Source organism: Otolemur garnettii, unplaced genomic scaffold (genome assembly GCF_000181295.1).
Source record: "Otolemur garnettii isolate 467f Iridium unplaced genomic scaffold, OtoGar3 scaffold00036, whole genome shotgun sequence".
NCBI classification, from domain to species: domain Eukaryota; kingdom Metazoa; phylum Chordata; class Mammalia; order Primates; family Galagidae; genus Otolemur; species Otolemur garnettii.
This window is the reverse complement of record NW_003852431.1, coordinates 1,350,118-1,355,053: the sequence shown is the minus strand read 5'-3', so window position 1 is coordinate 1,355,053 and position 4,936 is coordinate 1,350,118.

Below are 4,936 nucleotides of genomic sequence, written 5' to 3'. Positions count from 1 at the left end.
TATAGGCGCTGAGCCAGAACTTTATATTTAAAGTTACTTAAATGATCTTTTTGAATGATAGATTTACAGTTACCATGTTTTCTATGAGTTATTCAACTTTTATACTAATTTGTAGTTTATTTATAAATGATGATTATACCTCCATCTATTGTCCTTATTTTAAAATAATTTCTCTCTGTTTCTTATCATTACTCATGATACTTCTAAAATTAATTCCATTGGGATTTTTTATTAAGATTCCAATGAATGGGGCAGCACCTGTGGCTCATAAGGGTAGGACACTGGCCCCATGTGCCGGAGGTGGAGGGTTCAAGCCCAGCCCCAGCAAAAAAAAAAAAAAAAAAAAGTTTCCAATGAATGTATAGGTTTATTGAAGAAAGAATAAGTGTTTTTTTGATATTACATCTTAGCATTCAGAAAATGATCTACCTTTCTAATTAGGTATTCATAAGATCAATTTTACAGTGTCTTTTATACAGCATGGAACTTCTTTGGGTATCTTCTGAAGTATTTTATCACATTCTGTTTAAATGAATGTGATATATTGCAAGTACTATTTATAAATTTTAATCATGGGTAGGAGAAAGTTGATATATTTCACATATGTGTATTCATATATTACTAAGAGAGGGTACTGTATATACCCAGGTAATTAGGAGTTCTGCTGTGTGTCAAATTGCGTTAGATTGAAATCCATTTGGTTTCTCTCTTGAAAAAAATTAGCTTAGTTACTGGTTTTCTCCTTCATAATATAGTATAATGAAGCCATAACATAAAGGAAAGAGTCACCTGAACCCAGACAATTTAGCAAAAGCTTGAGTCCATAAAAATTATTTTCCAAATCAATCAGTGACAGACTCTTGGTTTTGCACAAATGCCAGTCTTTGCTAAATGCACTTTAATAAGCAAACCTCTCACTGTCAATCAACCAGGCAGATCATGAAGAAATCTGTCATATTATTAAACCATAGCAAAGCTAAATTCCATATTTAAATATATAAATTTACCATAATTTGTCCTAATTAATCCTTAACAATGAAATTGAAAAAATATCGCTTAAGTTTTCAAAATAAGCACTATGATAATAAAGTTTATGTGGAAAAATAAACATGAGAAAACAGCTAGAGAAGTTGTGAAAAAGAAGGGAAATATGAAAACCTAATTTACCAGGAATCAAAATGCCTTGTCACCTTAGGACGTTGAATCTGGTGCTACCAAAAAATGAATATTTATAACAATAACGCAGCTAAAAGTACAGAGTAGCAATGGGAAGTTTGCACTAAATGTTCCCTTTCAAAATAGCCTTGGAGAATGGCTGCTTCGGTAACATGTTTTTGATCTAGTCATTTTGAAAAATACATAAGACTAGATATCTACTTAAATCCATAAACCAATACATTCTTCATGTATTAATGATCTAAACTTAGTGTGAGACTAAAAGCATGAAGCAATACAGGGATTTATAATGAAAGGAAGCCTGTCAATAATAAAGAAATCTCAGAAGTTACCAATGAAAGGACTTGAAATTGAACAGATAAAATGAAAAAAAAAAAAAAGAAGAAGGGAAAAAGAAGAGGGGGGAAAAATCTCAAACAAAGTAAATGTAATATAGAGATGGTGCCAAAAATAGAAAGGATAAACCTATATTGAAATAATAATAATATATACTGATAACAACATATAAACACAAATCACACTGAGCACATCTTTTAATTGAAGAAGTCAAACATGATGAGTATTAAAATTTTATATGGTTCTTCTTTATCTTTCTTAAAATGTGCTTATAGTTTTGGCACCCTCTGTGGATAGAGTAATAAATGTATGGCTGCATATTTAATATACCGTATAGACACACATATGTATATAGTCTAAACAAAAGCTTATTTGCAATTTATATGGTTATTAAAATTACACATTCCTGAATATCTGGTAGTGAATTTGCAATAACAATATTTTTAATTTCCGTCATACTGATAAAATAATCCTTACAGAAATGGATATAAGAAAGATTTCACCTCCACCTATTTTACATACAGACCCATCTATACATTCAAATCCAGTAAATGAGTTAGGGATCCGTCTTATCCCTCCTTTGGAGCAAATGTAATTTGCATTCCCTGTCATTGTGAAGGAAGTACTGCTATGTCATTTGCCTAGCCAATGAGAATTAAATTGTTGTGATCAGATCTGTATAAAAAATTCTTTAGTAGTTTTAGTATCAAAAAATATATACACTGTAATTTTAGATGGATAGTTTCAATTTGCTTTCTAAATAGGCTGCATGGATTTACACTCTGATCATTATTAATTAAGACTTTCTTAAAGCAGATGTGTTTATGATTCAGTATTCAACCCACGAAATTGTCTTTCATTTGTGAAAACGATTGATCTTGTTCCAGATAAAAAATCCTTCAGTCTGCTCCCTGGAAGTGAATCATAGCCCCTAAGTAAATTGCAATGGACTTGTAGCATAAGCTAAAAATATTTAATTCGACCCCTGAAATACTGGTCTAATATCTTGGTTAAATGACAAGGCCTATGTTGAACAATACTTTTTATTAATTATTTATGAAGTCTTGGGAAAAGTACTTAACTCTCTCCAACTCTCAGTTTTCTTATATTGAAAGTGTGAAATGCAATTATTTATATCATACAATTAAAGAATCATAAAATAAAAGTGATGTTTTCCTATTCACTTTCAATAAGAGAAAATTAGAAGTTAAATATATTTCCAACTCATTCTACCTAATTAAAATACTTCTTCCATTTTATTCTCACCATTTTAGGAAACTTTTTGTCTTCTCATTAATCTTTCTCATTTCCCACAGAAATGAATAGGAAATCAAACTAAGATTGCCTATTATGTCCTGGGTCTCTTGAATAATTTATTTTAACCTTCATAATAGAAGATTACAATATTTCTTAAGACTCTATTTGTGACACTAAGTTTTAATTAATAAGAGTACAGTGCAAAAGGATGTCACTATTCATATTGAGAAATATTTTCAAAGGCATTGTTAACATCTCACAATGAAATTGCCTTAAAGAATGATGTAAATCATACATAAGTTTAGACTTCAGGAATTGGTGTTTTGGTTTAAAAAGTGAAAATGATGGGACATGATTTGGAATTAGTCACTTTGATCTAGCCAAAATATTTTTATTTATGTTATTGAAAAATTGTGCTTCCCTAAGATACATACACTTAAGTCAAAGTCCGCTTCTCTGTTTCATTTTAATAGTTTCTTTTTAAAAATGTACCCTCTAGAGAGCAGACTCTGATGGGATCTAGATCTCAAAGCTCTGATGAGATTCAAAAGCTGCAGTTGCCAACCCTCAGGTCACAGACTGGCCTGTGGCCTGTTAGGAATCTGTCTGCACAATACGACGTGAGCTGCATGCTTGCCAGGTAAGCCACATGTGTATTTACAGAAGCCATATCTCCTGTTGCTGCCTGAGCTCTGCTTCCTATTAGATACCCCAGACCCAGATCCCTGGAAAACTGTCTTTCACGAAACTGGTCCCAGGTGCCAAAAATTTTGGGAGCACTGCTAAAGGATGAGACTAGGTGTGCAAGAATCACTTAGAACTTTGAGTATTACCTAGTTGTGAGAAACTTAAGCAATTTGATTTATGAAATGCAACCGAATGATGTGATTCATGAAACACATTAATATTGTATCTATATTTAACAATACTCTATTGAATAAAGACGTCAGGATTACCAAGACGTGTTACTTTACAGTAACAGTTACTTTCTTGCTAGACTCATTGTAGCTCAGTCATTATAACTACTGACTCATTGTAGCTCAGGCATTATAACTACTCAAAATAAAGCATAATATAGTGCAAAAAATTTTATATAATTTAATTATAAAATTTTTAAAGATGGAACACATTGTTGGGCCTATAGTTACTTACACTGATTTTCATTTTTGATTCAGTAATGATATCTTATTATTATTATTGTAGAATTAATAACTACTTTGAAATTTATTACATTTCCATACATGTACGCACATTTTGAAATTATTTCTGAATAACTTCACATGAAAATGACATATGGAATTCCACACACAGTTACATTTGGAATTCTATTCATATACACTATAAAGTTGAGTCTATGCTAATACTGATTAATAGGAGATAGAATTTCACAAAGAATTTTTATCTTTTGGGTTCAGGTCTTTTCAATTTTACCTTTCGGCTATGTATTCTTTAAGGGTTCAGTGATTTTGAAATATATATAACTCAAAATGTATTTTAAATAGACTGAATTAATGTGTGTAAAAAAACCCTTAGTATATATTTAGTCTAAGGTTGTCTTCATCAGAGCTCAATTAACTGGCTTTTTTTTAAATTGATTCATGAATTTAACTTTAGTCTTATTGACTAATATTGGTGAAATACTTGGTTGACTTTCATTAGATGACTAATAGAATATTAAATATTCCTTATTATTATGTAGTTTATTTTTCAAAGAACATTTTGTCGCATTTCTTAACTAATAACAATGTTCACAAGAAATACTAGCCCAAAGCACAGCGCCGCATCATTCCTGACAACTAAAAAATAAAACAAACTCATTAATATTTAATGCTTAATAAGAATTTACAAAATTAGAAACCATATGACAAGAAGGGATTTTGGTATTTGAAAAATCGTTCCTGTTACTATCTTGCACAGATAATGACACTAGAAAGTGTATTAAGGTGAGATTTGGAAGGTGACTATATTGTAATAAAATTATAAGAATTGTAAGATTTTAATAAACAGACATCAGTAGCATTGTATTCAAATAGCATAAACTAATTGCTATATTTGCTACTTTGGGGAGCAGGATTATCAGTATAAATTGATGTAAACATTGACTTTGGTTTCAGATGATCTGATCCCTAATACAAAATGTAAGAGCTAAGTAGATCTATTTCATTAA